This window comes from Barbus barbus (assembly GCF_936440315.1).
Source record: "Barbus barbus genome assembly, chromosome: 34".
Lineage (NCBI taxonomy): Eukaryota > Metazoa > Chordata > Actinopteri > Cypriniformes > Cyprinidae > Barbus > Barbus barbus.
The window spans coordinates 10668025-10686989 of NC_136762.1; the positions used below are offsets into that span (position 1 = coordinate 10668025).

At 38.6% G+C, this 18965-nt stretch overlaps 1 long non-coding RNA gene across 1 annotated transcript; it reads left to right on the forward strand.

Moving 5' to 3' along the window:
• Positions 1 to 4834: 4834 nt before the first annotated feature.
• On the forward strand, positions 4835 to 14088 carry LOC306854048. The gene is made up of 3 exons (XR_013782797.1): positions 4835 to 4952; positions 5169 to 5809; positions 13571 to 14088. It is a non-coding gene; the product is annotated as an uncharacterized lncRNA (long non-coding RNA).
• Positions 14089 to 18965: the final 4877 nt, after the last annotated feature.

The window sequence follows — 18965 nt, forward strand, 5'->3', positions numbered from 1 at the left end:
TTTCAAAGTGATTAAATTAAATATTTAAGTTCAATAAATCATAAATATACACTATTCAGAAATTAATTATTTTAATAATTTTTCAAGAATTTAGCAAGGATGCATTAAATTGATCATAAGTGACAGTAAAGACATTTAAATAGTTATAAACGATTTCTATTTTTAAATGAATTGTTATTTTGAACTTTGTTCAGCATAGAGTCCTGAAAAATATAACCATTTTGACAAAAAAAAAAGAAGTAGCACAGATCTGATGATAATAATAAGAAATGTTTCTTGAGCATGTAATCAGCATATTAAAATGATTTCTAAAGGAGCATGTGACAATGAAGGCTGATGCTGAAAACTCAGCTTTGCCATCATAGGAATAAATTACATTTTAAAATATATTCAAGTGGAAAACACTTCATTTAAATTGTAATAAGATTTCACAATATTACAGTTTTTACTGTATTCTTTATCAAATAAATGCAGCCCTGGTGAGTATAAGAGACCTTTCAAAATCATAAAAAAAATATTACCCACCCCACACATGTATATGATAATTATGACAAAACATAATATATAAAAAAATAACACTTTTATTTGACTGAATTTGATTACAGCTGAATCACGTCTAACTCTCCCTTGAGCTATGTGTATTCCCTCTCTCCCATCTTTAGAAACCCCATTTATCGCACACTCCTCCCTCAGAGCCTGTTATCAGGTGTGTTTGGGCGTAGATAAATGAGGTCTTGCTCACAGATGTTCTAAGGAGCAGATTGCACATACATAAACACACTGGTCCACAGAGGAGTCAGTGGCTCTCCTCGTTGTATTAACATGAGCTGTCAGTCACGTTCCTCCTCACCCTTTTCCCTAGATGAGAAGCTTTCCACATAGTGAACTACAAGAACATTTTCTGGTTTTACAGATACATTATCAAAGAATTGGAAATAATCCAGCTGCATTTATGTCTTAAATGATAAATTTGTTTCTCATAACTGGGTTCAAATAAGTTTTGGTGTGTAGAGTTATAATATCCTTAATGGACTAAATGTCTTATCAAGTTAATAGGGTCCAATTTGGATTGTTGTCTTTCATAATAATAATCATCATCAGCATAATTTGTATTGTTATTAGATACTTTGTTTAATATTTAAATAAATAGCCTATATAATATATTATAAACATAAATATTTCAGAGATATATTTTTAAAAGTAAACAAAACATTTTATTCAGCAAGGAGACATAAAGATTTTTATTTCTATTATTTAAAAAAATAGGCTATTAAAATATTAAACAGCTATTTTAAATTTTATTTTACAATTAAACAATTATTAATAAAAATAAATTTTTTAATTTTAACTTAAGTCCTTAAGCTATGACAACATATCCTTTTAGGATAATTGTTTGAAAGTCAGTTAAATAGACAATTATTTTCCCCTCAATATTTCAAAATACAAAGTTTTCATAGACCCCAGAAGCCATTTTAACTTTTTGTTTTTATTAACGATAAACTATAAATTACATTATCTTATATGTAAGTTCAGACATTTGACAATGAAAGCATTCTCTGATTATACAATGATGATAACTATTATATAATTCATGGTGAATTAAATTGCATTGAGAATATTCAACAATGCTGGGCATAAATTTATGATTCAAATTTCTGTTTTCGGTACATTGAGAGTCAAATGCATCTCAAATTCTGGTCTTGCAACAAGAGCCATGTGACAAGTAGTAATGTTGAGTTTCTGTCATCAAGGACTAATCTATACAGTACATTGCATGTAAAAGCTGGGCCTGAACAAACACTCCTCTGCTCTCACACAAGCTGAACTCAGATGCATACACAGTGTTGAGTTGCAGCTTTCACACGATGTAAACTGCAATGCAAGGTCCCTTCAGGATTTTTTTTACTCAGTGTTAATACTAATCAAGTCGTACAACCATGCCATGCATATTTTTGAACAAAAGCCATTTTTGAATACTTCTAAAGCGCTGTAACAAATTCTAGAAAATTCTAAAACGAAAACAGAGAGAGAAAAAATATAGAGTAATGAGGGGTGTCAGTCACGTAATCCTCCTCTCTCTTTCTCTCTCTCTTTCTCTCTCTCTGTTTTTCATTCTGGCAATTTCCTATGAGTCCCTGCTCTTCTGGGGATGGGAACCTCCTGTCAGCTTTATCAGACTGGAGGATCTATATTAAACACCCTGTCACATCTCCCTCTGTCCCCTGCAACGATCACACCATCTCTTTATCTGCCCCTCTGCTCTCACACGCCTACTCTGCTCATATTTTTGCTTTACTGTTTTTGTTTGGTGATTTTGTAAGCCTATCATTTTGACCCTTTACACTGATATTAGCTCAAGAAAGTTTGCTTTCTCAGTTGTATACTGTTCATCTCACTTAGACTACACTATTGACAAAAGGCCACTTAAAAGCAGGGAACAGTAATTAAGGTTTGAACCTCCAAAAGAAGTCAAAACGAAAAGGGTTGGGGTTCTTAATATTATTATAAGAAGGTTTACCTGCAAGTAAATTTATTATTTACTTAAACATTTATATTTACATTGACAGACAGAAAAATACAGAAATAAAGGTCTCTTTACAGAGCTAAGCTAAAGCTGCTCTGTGCCTGCTCAAAATTCTGTATAAAGATGTAATGCAGAATAAAAGCCAGACTAAATTATGCCTGCTGTAAGTAACCCACCTCGGCCCCTATAGTATCAGTTGTAATTACTGTGTAAATGCTTTTATGCCACTTCTGAGCAGCATGAAACAGTCTGTTTGAAAACACTTAAATGCCACTTCAGAAGCACTTCTATGACACCGCCTCTGCAGTGTGAATTTGACATAACAGCAATTGAAATTGCATTCAACTGAGAAAGTAATCATAACTACAGCAGACCTTCCGAGCACTTTGCATTATCGAGCAATGACAAAACAAAAATTCAAATAGGCTAAAAATACATAAACCCAGTGCTATACACTTTATTATAGATTTAGATCAACATTTTTTTGAATCTCTTTTCCACCTCAGACAAAATAAATGAATATTTAAATTGCCGCTTTAGATTGTTTTACACTTTATACTATTTGAAATGATTACATTAATTGTTTCACTCAGGCAAAAATGGGTTTGCAGTTCGTCAAGGAACACGCAAAATGTCTTAACGACTCGACACCTAGCCTATAAAGTAACTTTAAAATTTGCATACTTCTCTGAAGCTATTCATACAAAAATGATCAACTCAAGACAAAGTGCTGCAACCATTTAATGGAGATTTAAAACACCCATCTTAACGAATGGCAGCACACACACATTAGGCCTACATCATGGGCTTAAGATGCTGGTTTTAATAGTTGCATTCTAAACAAGTTATGTTCTTGTTTTATTTTGTATTTTAGTGATCCTTACAAAAGCTGGCAGAATATGAAAGCGATGTTGCCTTGGAAAATGTAATGGAGAGATCACATCATACCTCATAAACATCACAGGCAGTTCTAACCTGTGCCAAAGAGGTTATAAAGGTGTGACGAACAAACAGCAAATGAGAAACACGATCTAAGAATGATCAGAGCAAGATGTAGCCTAGATTTAATTAGCAAAATCAGAATCAATATAGTGGGCTGAAAATGAATAGTGCACATTTCATCTCAAATGTGTGGTGTAACGCATTACAATCCATGTAGCCTATGTTTTTTTTTTCTTTATATATATAAACGTGTAGTATTTTTTGTTATTGAAACCCACCTGTGAACATATCATGTATTTTCTGCATAGCCTAATAAGTTTTCTTCTCTACCTGTTTGTAATAGCTCCTTGAATCCTGGTATTTCTCTCCTCCTCTTCCTCTGTTCTCCTGTCTGTCACCCAGCCTCCCTAGCTTTACCCTGCCACTGGCTGATCTGGGCGATATGTTGCCTTGCGAAGACAGGAAATGAAACCTTTCATTCCTCCCCAGTTGCAGCCCTTTTATCAAAAGCAACTGGGTTTCTTCATTGCAGCCCACTGCCTAATGAACTCATTTTGTTGCACATAGAATGCCTTCTTATCTCAACAAATACACACACGCACACCCTTTCCATCTTCTCCTTACCCCAACTCTCAATACACTGTTAGTATAATTGTTTTCATAAGGCTCAGAACTTTAAACTTCCACCCACCTTCTTTACAGCCACATAGGGTGCAAAAGAAAGGATGGGAGGGGGAGATGATGGTGGTGGTCTCTCAAAAGCTAAAATATAAGTACAATCTGGATAAATTGTTAGATATTATCTTGTATAGGAAGAACAATGAGGAATATTTTTTCGATTAGTTGCAATTCAGGCTAAGCGTTTGAGAACTGTCGCTCTGTCATCATCTGGGAAGTGGTGCCATCTGGTGGAACATGGAGCTATTTGAAGAAGGATTAGACTTCTTGAAAGAGTCCCAGTGGAGAACCTGCCTTAAAAAAGTCTTCATAGTGAAATTAGTTGATAATTTAGGGAGAAGTTTTATATTTTCCACACTTCCTTGTTCCGATTGGATACGAATACTAAATAAAGATTCTTTCGCTTAATATGAGCCGAAGACATTAAATTTAAATCGATTTTGTGAGTTTCTCTACGCAAGAGCAGTCAATCAAACTCAGAATTCACAAAGTGCTGCTATCTATTGGCTGTCTGTAGGTTACTAGTCCTGGTGGCTTTACAGAAATAATGAAAAGTAGATACATTAAAGTAACAAAATAAACACCTAACAAATAAATACAAAATGCACATCTTGCAATCTAGTTTTATAATTTTGTTTGATTTGTTCGTTTCTTGAATCTGTAAACTTTAACAATCACGTGACTTCCAGCAGGAGGGGACTTTGCTCGTCTTCTTCAGGACAAGAGTTTCCCTCCTCACCTCAGTCTGGTGAAATCTCCTGTAAAATCATGGACCGACTTGCGACCGTCATTGGACAACAACATATAGGTAAACAAAAGCAGACACCTTGGTTTGTCGTGATAATAATAGAAAAAAAGTTTGAACATAATCACAGACGCTCGCACTTCTTCTATCATTTGTCTTCCTCTGACTGCTCGCGTATCATTAGAGTTCTAACCAGAATCAACGTTCTAAAGAACGCATTTACTCAATGACATTGTGCAAAGTCATCTTAAAATATTTCAAAAGTAAATGCCTCCACAGGTCTGACGGTGGGGCTGAGTTTGCTGATCATCGTCGTGATTATCGTTCTTGCGGGGGTTGTTTACACTCCACCGGGTGCTACAACGCGCTGCTTGAGAAGAAACAGGAGTGAAGAACACCTCTCCCTGACTGCTAACAGAATGTCATGATGACTGTATTAACAGAAACATTATGAACTTTATGGATCTCAGTGTTGGACCCACTATGGGAACATTTTACCCCTTTAGAAAAATGTCTTCCAAACAAATCACAGTTTCCAAAGTCATGGAAATGTAATAAAAAGTTAAAAGTCGTTGACATTTCTAAAGTGAATATCTCTGTTCCAATGTTCTGCAGGGAAGCATTTTATTGGCCTTTATTATGAAGAATTCTAAGGCCATTTTTTGTATAGCCTACGTTTTGTAACCTACACAAGTATGATGATGTAGAGCTTACATCTCTAAATTTGTGTACATACATCATACAAATGTAATCCTCCCCAGCAGTCTCTATAAAATGATGTTAAAAATAGGCTACTTATTAGGAATAACTGGAAAAGCCATGGACAAATCATGGAAATTCATTGCCGAGAAAATTATGGGAACCCTGTAAATTAATTGTGTCCCTATTGAACTACCACTAAAGAACATTTTAAACTAGATGTAACCCGCGGACTTATCCTGAATGCAGGGATGACCACAAAAAAACAAACTAATACTTAAACTAATATCACGCACATAAATTTATTAATGCAAATCAATTTATAACAATTAATATAAATCAAAATACATCAGAAAGCAAACAAAATTCATTCCCTCTCCAAAAAGATGATATTAATGGCCAGCCAACCCTTTATAAACTCCGATACACTTACAGCTTTTCCACACAAAGTAATTATACCCTCCACTTTCTATACATGTAAAACACCTCACTCAAAATAACCACACTCCAAATCAACCATTAATTTCACTGCAAACATAACCCTCATGCAAATGGATACTTGAGGTGTTTAAAGCATCACATGTATAAAAGACTACAAAGGTTGGCTGGTAACACGAGGCTGGGAAGTGATATAACAAAACAAAAAACAAACAAACAAAGAAAAAAACACTCAGCTAGCCAGTCTAATTCACAACATTCATCACATCTTAATTGCGCTGGAGGCATACAGCGCACACATGTCGAGACCAGCTAGCTGAGAAAAATATAACGTAACAAACACTGGAGGAACAGCGATCAACTACACCTAATAAAAAACACACAATCAACAGTATTCAAAAGGAAATTACAACAATTAATTTTTATTTTAATCCCATTAAAATAATAAAAACACTAATACATCCCGTATTAAAAACCTCTGCAATTACCTGCAAAACAGCAAGCAATCCTAAACTATTTTCCACAGGTATTCCAGATCAAGGAAGAATGAGCATGACCGTCAACCAACAAAGCCACGATGTTTACATCTACCTTAAAAACATAACACTCTTATTTAATAAAACCCATCTTTGTTAGCAAAACAACCAATGTTTATTTAGCATACCTGCTCACCCAGACCACATACATAATTAGACACGGAGGTACTACCAGACAGCACAATGTTTACATCTGCATTAAAAACAAAATACCCTAGGTTAATAAAAAACCTTGTGAACGTGAAGCTAAACAATCAATATTTACTTAGCCTACCTGCTAACCCAGACCATGTTCGTGCACAGCCAAACAAGGACGTGCCGCCCGACAGCACACGTCCACACAACAGATCGGACCCCGTCTGCAGGCCTACTTTCAAATGCCTGCTTAAAAGATGTACAATACCTGCATAGCCACGCCCCCCATTATTAGCCACGACCCCGGCTACATTCTTCCCCCCAGGAATTCAACGGCGACCCGCCGATGCACACATGCACAAGAAATTACCCCCGAGAACAGCACCTCAATTTCCAGGTTTACAACGCCTCTACTGATGCAACTAGCGTCCTAGGCAGTCTATATGGATTTGAGTGCTGACCCGCTGTAGTTCTTCTAGAACGCCTCAGCTCTACAGGCTGAGTCTCTGATACAGCGGAACTATCCAAAGCACCATCCTCAACCGGCACTTCACAATCCCCTGGCAATAAAACACAGGAGGCCAAATCACTATCTGAATCAGTATCAGACCCACTACTGGAACTAACTGCTTCATCAGACGCAATAGGATCTACATCACTTAATACCGGGTCAATCAATGCCTTACGCATTTCCATCCGATGCACCTGCTTCACCGGCCCTGCCTGAGACACAGGGGCAACAGAGTACACCGCACCCTGCTCCCCGGGTTCACGGACCACCTTATACAAACATGAATCATACACATCCTGAATTTTATTTCGTCCACGAGGATGGTTTTTAAGATAAACCAGCTCACCCTTTCTAAAACCCTGATCATTTATCCTACCCTCATAGCGTCTGTTACGGCGAGCAACCTTTTCCCTCAGCCTCTCCTGAACCTCACCATATGCTGCCTGAAGCCTACCTTGATGTTCAACAATCCACTGTTCAGGCGTCTCTACAGTCTCTTCCAACTGATTATTTAACAAAAAATCAACAGGTAATTTAGGTTCGCATCCAAACATTAGGAAATATGGGCTCATACCAGTAGAACAGTGCGCGGTGGTGTTATAAGCGTAGACAAGCTGTGGCAGATGTTGAGGCCACCGCTGTTTTTTTTCTGGTGGCAAAGTCCGCAACAGGTCATGGAGAGTTCGGTTAAAACGTTCGCACTGCCCATTACCCTGTGGATGGTAAGAAGTAGTGCGACTCTTCTGTATACCATAAATCTTACATAATTGACCAATCAGGTTACTCTCAAAATTTCGCCCTTGGTCTGAATGCAGACGACATGGGACCCCAAACAAATGAAACCAATGTCGGACCAAAACCTCTGCCACAGTGCTTGCTCGCTGATCCCGAGTCGGGATGGCTTGCGTGAACTTAGAAAAAACATCAGTGAGCACCAAAACATTTTCCCTCCCATCACTGGCAGCCTCTAACAAGGTAAAATCAATGGCCAGAATTTCATGAGGCCGGGATGCTTGCAACGTTCCCATAAAAGACCTCACCTTTGGTTGGACTGCTTTAGCAAGAATACATCGCTGACATTCCCTACACCACCGTTCCACATCTCTCATCATCCCAGGCCAATAACAGCGACGCTTCACTAATTCTGCTGTTCGATCTTTACCTTGGTGCCCATGACTGTCGTGCAAACTACTAAACACCTCCCTTTGAAGTTTTTGAGGCAACAGTAACTGATAAATCTCTCTATGGCCATCAGGTGTATACAATAAACGATAGAGGCACCCATCTTTCTCACGCAATCGATCCCACTGCCTAACCAGCTCCTTTACAGCTGGATCCCTACCAGTCAACTCTGAAAAACGTAAAACACTACCTGCATCCCAAGCCTTTATAATAGGGCCAATAATTGGGTCTGCCTTCTGCAGATAGGAAAGGTCCTCCGGTGAGCGCCCAGGCAATGCAACAACTTCACTGGCACTCACCACCACCCGCTCTGGAGATCTTTCCCTTAACTGTTGCCGTAAAACTTGGGGAAGTTCTATTCCTGGCAACACATTATTCAGGACCTGTCGAGACAATGCGTCAGCATTTTGATTTACTCTTCCTGGCCGGTATTTAATCACAAAGTTAAAAGAAGCCAGTTGTGACAACCACCGCTGTTCCAAAGCACCCAGCTTTGAGGTCTGCAGGTGACAGAGAGGATTATTGTCGGTGTACACAACAAAATGATTCCCCAACAAATACTCCCTAAACTTATCACATACAGCCCATTTCAGGGCCAAACACTCCAATTTCATGGAGCTGTAATTTTCCATATTTCGCTCTGTCCTCCGCAGACCCCTACTAGCATACGCAATAGGACGACGCTTCCCACCCTGCTCTTGGGACAAAATTGCCCCCAAACCCTGATGGCTTGCATCTATCTCCACCACAAAAGGCTTGTGGAAATCTGCATATGCAAGCACAGGTGCTGTAATCAGCTTTGTTTTTAATGCTTGAAAACTATTTTCACACTCCGCATTCCACACAGACACTAAAGGCAGCCGTGGAGTCTTACCCTTCCTTACAGAGCCACCCAGTTTTGTCACTAGTTCATGAAGAGGCTTAGCCAGCTTTGCAAATCCCTCAATAAACCGGCGATAATAGCTGGCAAAACCTAAAAATGAACGAAGCTCTGCCAAATGCACTGGGCGACTCCATTCTTTTACTGCTGCCACTTTATCAGGGTCAGTGGCAACCCCCTGCTCGGATACCAAATGGCCTAAATACTTTACTTGCTTCTGGAAAAAACTGCATTTGCTCAACTTGATCTTAAGACCTTCCTGTTGCAGTCGTTTAAAGACCTCCTCCAACCTTAACAAGTGTTCCTGTACGGAAGAGGAAAACACAATTATATCATCCAAATACAAAAGCAAAGAAGAGAACCGCTCATCCCCAAACAACCGTTCCATGAGTCTTTGGAATGTTCCTGGTGCATTACAGAGCCCAAAGGGCATACGATTGAATTCAAACAACCCAAATGGAGTACAGAAAGCTGTCTTCGCCTTATCAGCCTCAGCTACCTCAACCTGATTGTACCCACTTACTAAATCTAAGGTGGAAAACCACCTTGCACCAGTCAGAGCATCCAAAGACTCCTCGATTCGCGGGAGTGGATAAGCGTCCTTTCTTGTCCTTGCATTTAATTGACGATAGTCAACACACATCCTAATTGTTCCATCCTTCTTCCGTACCAGGACAATTGGGGAGGAATAAGGACTACTACTCTCCCTAATCACCTTACTATCTAGAAGCTGTTGAATATGAGACCTTACGGACTCATACTGAGAAGGAGGAATTCGTCTATATGGTTGTCGAACAGGTTTCTCATCCACTAGAGGAATCTCATGTTTAATCAAAGCTGTACATCCTATATCACCCTCAGCAGTAGAAAAAACAACTTGATAACTGCCAAGTAACTGCTTTGCCTGTTCCATTTCCTGTTCAGAAAGTCCGTCAAAAGAAGGAAGGTCAATATTACAACTAGACAACGGCTCTGCTACATAGGCAGAGACTTGAGCACTATAAACATTTTCAGGACAAATTTGTAACTTGGGTCTGGGGGCACTTACCACTTTCACTACTTGAACAGTACCTATAATACGACGGGGTGCCACCCATACCTCAGTACTCCCTACATTAACAACAGGTGCATACACTAACCCCCTCTCTGCATGCACCAAAGAGGGAGACAGCAGCAAACCCTCTGGAAGGGTATTTTCCTCCGGCCCCAGTGGTTCTAACAGAAACTCTATCACTGCACCTGAAACTTGAGGACAAGTAACAGGAACCATAGTCATGGTACCTGCAGCAACACGAACGGGAGTCTTACCCTGCACTCTCACCTTAAATGCAGAAGAAGAATTTGAAACCGCTTCAATTTTTTGACAACAGCGGAGTGCCTGTTTCCATGCTGGGGCAGCTGATTGTATTCTGGGAATCTGAAAAAGCTCAGCACCATGTTCATTAAATAAGCTGACATAACACTCTCGAATGATATTCATACCCAAAACAGCTGGAATCTTCTCCTTCTGAGCATACATGGTAGGAGAACAAGAATCCTTCACAATCAAAACCCCTTTACTAGGTAGTGTGACCCCAAATAAACTAACATCAAGTTCTACATACCCCACACATGGAATATCCATCCCATTTGCTGCTTTCAATGCCAACCAGGCACAGTCACGAAGACCACCTTTATTAAAATCAGAAAAATAACGATTGAAATAACTCTCAGTTAAAGTGGTAACCATAGAGCCTGTATCTAATAAACACAAAACATCAACAGTTCCCATCTTAACAGTCAATGTTGGACAAGACCCTACCAAACTAGAAAAGCCTTGAGAATGAACTTTTGAGCCTAATGTCCCCATCTCCAGTGTGTGGCTCTGCACCCTGGAGGACTCTAGTTTTCCGTCATTGAGACTGACTCAACGACGGCCCCACCACTAGAACCAACTGCAGGCGGGGACCTAGTTTGCAAATTGGTAGTACAATATCTCGCTATATGACCAGCTTGATTACATTTCATACATATGGGTTTACCATCAGGTGCTCTGCGAAATCTACTTTTGGGAACTCTATTAGCATTACCCACAACCCCTTCTGGAGTACTCAAAGTTTTAAGAATCAAATCCAATTGTGCTTGTTGTCTTAGGACCATATCTTTCAATTCTGCAAATTCAGAACTAACAACCCGATTCTCGTCACATGTGGAAACAACTTGAGTTTCGAATGAGTGATGGACTACTTTACTTGATCGATTTCTTGGAGGCTGCCCCTCCTCCACCCAACGCATGGCCTCTTTGCGTAGGTCCAGGAGGGTCAAAGATGAATCCTGCCTCACCAACCTCTTTAGTTCCCTTCGAAGAGTATGGTCCTGAACATTCTCACAAAATTGATCTCGCAGAACCACCTGATGGTCAGATACAACATTAGGATTAGCTTTTCGTACCTTATCCATAAGATTCATCAATGCATGAGAAAATTCTTGTAAAGATTCCCCCTCCTTCTGTTTTCTATCAAAAAACTGATGTTGCAAAATCACATAAGAAGAAGAGGAGCAATACACTTCACGCAAAACTGCAAATATCTCAACAGGATTCTCTTTGACTTCCCCAGGCCTAAACTTAATTTCAGTCCGAGCCTCCCCCTCTAGATGATCATACACAAACATGGCTTTATCTACCTCAGACATGTGTCTCCCCCTAGTACAGCTTTCCACCTCCTCAATCCAGTCCTCCAAAAAAGGAGAACCAGAAGACACTTTACCAGAGAATTTGGAACATTTTCTCTCTCTAGGCAAATATATTGCCTGTTCACGCCGCTGTGCATTACCCTCGGGGGCTGAACTTGATGTAACACTTGGTAAACCTCCAACCTGAGGCTGGCCTCTCAGTCTTTCATTTTCCACTCGCAGTTGCTCCAGCTGTTCACGTAGTTGTTGCAGCTCCTCCGCCATAACTGCAGTATACCAATCCAATGTTGCCAAAAAGCAACCGTCGTACGAGCTGATCGCTGTTCCTCCTAAAAAAACAAAAACAAAAACTATCCACTTCCCAGCCTAAAAACCAAACAAACAAAAAAAGGAATTGGTCATCCTGCCGACTACGCCAAATTGTAACCCGCGGACTTATCCTGAATGCAGGGATGACCACAAAAAAACAAACTAATACTTAAACTAATATCACGCACATAAATTTATTAATGCAAATCAATTTATAACAATTAATATAAATCAAAATACATCAGAAAGCAAACAAAATTCATTCCCTCTCCAAAAAGATGATATTAATGGCCAGCCAACCCTTTATAAACTCCGATACACTTACAGCTTTTCCACACAAAGTAATTATACCCTCCACTTTCTATACATGTAAAACACCTCACTCAAAATAACCACACTCCAAATCAACCATTAATTTCACTGCAAACATAACCCTCATGCAAATGGATACTTGAGGTGTTTAAAGCATCACATGTATAAAAGACTACAAAGGTTGGCTGGTAACACGAGGCTGGGAAGTGATATAACAAAACAAAAAACAAACAAACAAAGAAAAAAACACTCAGCTAGCCAGTCTAATTCACAACATTCATCACATCTTAATTGCGCTGGAGGCATACAGCGCACACATGTCGAGACCAGCTAGCTGAGAAAAATATAACGTAACAAACACTGGAGGAACAGCGATCAACTACACCTAATAAAAAACACACAATCAACAGTATTCAAAAGGAAATTACAACAATTAATTTTTATTTTAATCCCATTAAAATAATAAAAACACTAATACATCCCGTATTAAAAACCTCTGCAATTACCTGCAAAACAGCAAGCAATCCTAAACTATTTTCCACAGGTATTCCAGATCAAGGAAGAATGAGCATGACCGTCAACCAACAAAGCCACGATGTTTACATCTACCTTAAAAACATAACACTCTTATTTAATAAAACCCATCTTTGTTAGCAAAACAACCAATGTTTATTTAGCATACCTGCTCACCCAGACCACATACATAATTAGACACGGAGGTACTACCAGACAGCACAATGTTTACATCTGCATTAAAAACAAAATACCCTAGGTTAATAAAAAACCTTGTGAACGTGAAGCTAAACAATCAATATTTACTTAGCCTACCTGCTAACCCAGACCATGTTCGTGCACAGCCAAACAAGGACGTGCCGCCCGACAGCACACGTCCACACAACAGATCGGACCCCGTCTGCAGGCCTACTTTCAAATGCCTGCTTAAAAGATGTACAATACCTGCATAGCCACGCCCCCCATTATTAGCCACGACCCCGGCTACATTCAGCTTTGAATACTTTCTCCAATTGTCACACATTTCTATTAAACAACAGGCCTATATAATTCAAATGTGTATTCTTTGCCATGTTGATTTATTGTTTAGCCAAGAACATAAGATCAATACGTAGGCCTACTCCTTAATTAGGGGCCCTTTCTTCGTACCTCGCTTACATCTGATGATTTGAAAGATGCCAGCTCTTCTAATCGTGATAACTGATCTCTGGCTAATTTGGTTCTTCAAACGGAATTTGCGGATTTGACTAAAATATCTATATGTAGTCATTAGATCAGTGCTAATTACACGTTCTCATGTTCCCCGAAAAGGGCAGATGTGATACCACGATCAGCAATGCAGCGATTGGCTGGTGGCAAGACAGCAAGTAATGACATATAATTAAAAAAGACACCTGACGAAAAACTTGTATAAGAAAACAGCCAAGCAAACAAAACTACATAAATGGTATAATAGATAAAAGAAATGTGCACTGTTTTTATTTTTTTATTAAACAAGGTCTCAGGGCCATCAGCTTTTGAATTGAGTCATTTTTAAAGAGATTCAAACAAATACCACTTTGTGGCTCTTCAATGTGTCGTGACAGATCACTGTATTGCCTCAGTTCAAACACGTGAACCCCGATCATCTTTTCATATTTACTTAAAGCATGATATGAACATAAATAAACATCAGAAAGTGTTTTATTTCAAACACGGAACACACCATTTTTCAAATTTAGGTCCACCGAAGTTAATCTACTCTCCTGTCAGCTGCGGCTACTGAGCATGCGCATTTACATATTTTCCTAGCCAACAATATAACAACCTATAAAAATAAAGTACATAGCGCCATAGTTTCATCACTTTAGAGCAGGGGTTCTCAACCCTGGTCCTGGAGGGCCACTGTCCTGCAGAGTTTTGCTCCAACCTTGATCAAACTCACCTTCCTGTAGTTTACTAGTAATCCTGAACAGCTTAATTAGCTGGTTTAGGGGTGTTTGATTAGGGCTGGAGCTAAAATTTGCAGGACAGTGACCCTCAAGGACCAGGGTTGAGTGTCGCAGTGACAGTCTTTTTGCAGTAAAGCACCTGTCATAGTTTAATGAGTGGTATGACATGAAGCGTCGCGATTAACCTGCATTGAAAACAAATGAGCACACATGTGCATATAAAGCTCCCATTCGGGGCAAAATTCACGGGATTTTGTCCACAGAATAAGAGCACACGTTTTAACATATTATTCTATTATTTAACACTCAGTAAGTGCTGCAAGCCATGCTTACAGCGCCGGATATGACAGATTTTCTGGTACGCAAAACAAGTACTTTGGAGTACCAGCTTATTGCCATTACTGTGGCAGCCAACAACAGCACAGGTTAACCATAGTTATATTGAAAAAGTTTCAATTCAATCGAATTCTTTTTCAATTCTTGACACCATCTCACACAATATTTTGTTGAATCGTTTATCTGCTATTGGTATTTCTGGTATTCCTCTCGCCTGGTTCACTTCTTATCTTTCTAACCGTACACAGTACGTACAACTAAAAAGTTTTCATTCCCAACCCTTTCCCGTTAGCTGTGATGTTCCTCAAGTCTCTGTCCTAGGTCCTCTATTGTTCCTAATCTATCTCCTCCCACTTAGTAATATCTTTTCTAAATTTGGTGTTACATTTCACTGTTATGCTGATGATACGCAGCTCTATGTATCGACTAAGCCTGACTCCATTCTTCCACCTGTCTGTCTTACCAACTGTCTGCACGAAATAAAAAGTTGGTTCTCTGCTAATTTTATTAAACTTAATGCCAGTAAGACTGGAGTACTTCTTATAGGTACTAACTCTAGTCTCTCTAGGTCTTGTAGTTTTTCCTTATCCATTGATGGTTCCTCCGTTTCTCCTTCTCACCAGGTTAGGAACTTGGTGGTCATCTTTGACAGCACCCTTTTATTTGAAGCTCAAATTAATAGTACAGTCCGATCTTGTTACTTTCACCTTCGTAATATAACTCGCCTTCATTCATCTCTCACCCCACACAGTACTGCCATTCTTGTTCACTCACTCGTTACCTCTTGCATCGATTACTGTAATTCCCTTTTATTTGGTTTACCACACAAGCTTCTCCATAAACTTCAGCTGATTCAGAATTCTGCAGCTTGTATCATAACCCAGACTTCATCTTTATAACACATTACTCCAACTCTTCAACAACTTCATTGGCTTCCCATCAAATCTCGCATTGAATTCAAAATTCTTCTTCTCACGTATAAAACTCTCCATAAACTCGCTCCACGTTATCTCTCAGATCTCATTCAGCCCTACACCCCTTCTAAAACCCTTTGTTCTTCTTCACTGGGTCTTCTCCATACACCCACGGCTCGTTTAACCACCATGGGTCATAGAACCTTCAGCCGTGCTGCTCCTCGCCTTTGGAACTCACTCCCAGCTAACATACATAATTTAGACGCTCTATCCCAATTTAAAGACCTCAGATTGTGAAATTTTGAGATGATCCTCACTGCGGAACACAAGATCCAGGGGGCGAGGTTGGATCCAGATCCAGCTCCTCCCACCTTACATATCCCTAAATCTCTCTACCCCCTGATCATAAACCTACCATCTTCAGGATGGATCTTGTGTCTTGCAAGGGGCAACTGGAAATTTTCACAACTTTTAAAACTGTTTTATGGAGTTTTCATTTACTGAAAGCTTTTTTTTCTCAGAAAGACGTTTCGTCAGCTACAATCCATTCGCAACAATCCAAGTACAATCCATTGAGCGCACTGTACTTCTATCCATCACAGCCTCATTTTCATTCCTGTCAAAAATGAAATATGGTGCTACCCTGACTGGTCTATTACACTCAATAACTGTATCACAGGAACTACAAAAGCTGCAGTTCCGGTAGACAACCATTAGATGGACTAGTGCTCTGTTTTAAGGATGAGACTCTGTGCTACAGTATATTTCGTTTTCATTTAGGCAACTATAAATGCTGCTGCTACCGTTTCTTCCCTCAGGCAGTCCATCTCATGAACACTCAACAATAAACGTGGAACACACAACTAATACATTATCCATTCACCACACTCACTTATTTTATTTTTATTTTGCTCATTTCTAATTTGCACATACTTGACCTGTACATACATAGTTGTCTATATTATATATTGTGTTTTTGCTGTTTTGTACATTGCCTATTTGGATATTATTCTTTTATTATCTGTGTCCTGTCCTGTTGCTGTCTTTCTGTTGCACTGTAGAGCTTCGGTCTCTACAACAAATTCCTTGCACTTGGCCAATAAAGCTCATTCTGATTCTGAGATACTGTTGCTGACAGATGCAGACAGCGTCATCCATGTGATAACAGACAGAATGTGAGACGTGTCCATGCAGCAAAACAATATTTACATGGAGACACAGGAAACAATGGCTCTCCATTTCCTCATATTGTGGCTGTTTTTTTTGGGGGAGAAAACTCATGGTATGTGATATTAACTGAATATAGGAAATATGAAGGAACAGTGAAGCGTTGAATAACCAATAAGACATTCGACCGCTGAAAGCAATAATGTTGTGAGATGAATCCATTAATCAATGTCAAAACACCCACACCCAACAAAATAATTTCTTTTTTACCCCTCTTTCTCTTTCCCCCTTTGTGCAGTGTCTCATTGCTAATCAATATGTTTTGAATCTCTGGCTGATTGCTTGTTTTCTCTGACAGAATGAGTCTGCATTGACTCTAGGCTGTGTTTTTTTTCCCACAAGCTCTCTAAAACACCAACATGCTACATCTACTGGGATGAAATGGGGGATGGGGGTTTTCAATAATCTGTAACCCAGATATTTTAAAGGATTTGATGAATTTTTCCTACATACACCCCACCAGAGATGCTAATATTCGGAGGAAACTCTCAGCTGAATTGGTCTGCAGTAGTCTAGTATTTCTAAATAGGATAAAGAAAGCTATTGGATAAAACAATCAGCTAAAGACGTATGATCAAGCCCTGGAAACAGCACTCTCCTCCGTACATATGTAGTCATATGACACATGGGTGACAGGGCGCTCTCACCAGCTGCCGTCTGGCTGTGGAATTCTTTACCCAGGGGTTTCACGATTGCCGCCATATTTAGAACACTGTGTAAACTCCAAGTCTTTTACATGATAGTGTGTGTCTGTGCATTTTTGTGCTGCATTGTTTTATGACTGGCTGCTCACTCACTTCTTTATCACATCCTTTATTTCTTCTTGCATTCTTGAAATTATACATTTTTGCAGCACACTGACCAAAAAAAGAAAGAAAAAAAAAGGCAGATTCTTAAAATAGTTATTGTTATATAATAGTTATATAATTTTGAGAACACTTGTTCATCAACAAAACTAAATAAATACATGAATAAATACATGCATGCACATACATTTCTTATTTACCCCGCCCACCACCAAAAGAATTAAATAAAATAAAATGTTATTATTTTAGACATCTGAGAACAATCATCAGCTAAATAAATAAAATAAAATAAATATATTATTTACTTTTGAAGTTATGCATCACACTGAACAAAATAAACAAAAATGGGTTATTATATTGTTATTTTTTTATTATTTTATTTTTTTTCTTTATTTTTATATTATTTTAGACATTTGAGAGCAGAAAATAAATACATTTAAAATAAATAAATAGGTTAAATATATTTCTTATTTACCCCTTTATTTGTACAGCATATTGACAAAATTTTAAAAATAAATACAATTATTTAGTGTTATTGTTATTTATTATTGTTTTTATATGTAATTTTGTATATTATTTTAGACATTTGAAAACAATCTTTCAGCTAAAAATAAATAGCCTTTCTTATTTACCCCTTTAATTTGTGCAGCACACTGACAAAAAAATAAGCAGATACAAAAATTATTTATTTTGGCTGGTGTTATTTTAATATTTTTAAATCTGTATTTATGTATATATTATTTTAGACATTTGAGAACAATCATCAGCTAAATAAATAAATATCAGCTCAGTTAAATTTGTCCTTCATCAACACCTTATGTGTCTGAATTTGAATGCCAAACTCATTTTCAATTAACAGCCAGTTTTATTAGAATTTTTTATTTGTGTAATTGCCATGTGAAACCCAGCAGACTGTGAAAGACTGGCAGCTGATAAACAGTCTTCCTCTTATTTGAGTGACACAAATGTGTGGTGTTTGTAGTGTTGTCATCAGTTGTCTTGACCGGGGTTAATGAGGATGATTAGGGACTGACGGCAGCTCCCTCTGAAACTCTAGGAGCAGATTGTTTACTGTCACCTTGAACACAACTGAAGAAGGTAATCATGTATCACCAAAGGTTTTAAATGAAGCTGTGAGTAGTGTTCAAATGAGATTAAATATTAGATTAGATTAA